Raw genomic sequence first — 779 nt, forward strand, 5'->3', positions numbered from 1 at the left:
ACTATTACCCTCGATGGCTGTATATCTTATTTGCGCAAAGCTTGCAAAGGACGCAGCTATACATTTATATGAGAAAGAGGCTGCAGGGTGTTTTGATGTAAAAAGAAACCTGCACTCACTCATACCTATCAGAACTCCAGACGCTTTGACAGACAGAACCAACCCCGCAGTCAGGGAACATTCCAAAGACCCCGCGCACTGACGGGGCCCGGAGGAGGATATCCCAGCCTTTATTCAACTCTCCCGTCATAGTAAAAATATTCACCTCTGCTGCCACTTATTATAAATGGAAGTAAAATTCCCTTTTTAGTGGACAGCGGTGCAACAACCAGTGTTTTGTGTTCTGACCTATGCAGTATCCCCTCTCACCAGAAAAGATAGAAGGTCTCCGCCCCATGATACAGCAATTCTTACAACAGGGTATTCTCAGACATATTGTATCACCATACTGTACTCCTGTGAACCCTGTTGCCAAAGCTGATGGCAGTATAAGATTTGTACAGAATCTCAGAGCGATCAATCAGCTAATTGTCCCAATTGCACCAATTGTTCCAGATGTAAACTCACTCATTTCTGCAATCCCTGCAGATGCTGCGTTCTTCTCTGTATTTGATTTGAAGAATGCCTTTTTTCAGCATACCTGTAGATTCACAGACACAATTACTTTTGCCTTTTCTTTTGAGGGTAAACAACTTACCTGGTGCAGATTATTGACGCACCTGTTGTCTCCAGGCCACATTGGGGCCCTGGCAACCTCACCATGGTTCAGTCCTGCTACA

Source organism: Pseudophryne corroboree, unplaced genomic scaffold, assembly GCF_028390025.1.
Source record: "Pseudophryne corroboree isolate aPseCor3 unplaced genomic scaffold, aPseCor3.hap2 scaffold_871, whole genome shotgun sequence".
Classification (NCBI taxonomy): domain Eukaryota; kingdom Metazoa; phylum Chordata; class Amphibia; order Anura; family Myobatrachidae; genus Pseudophryne; species Pseudophryne corroboree.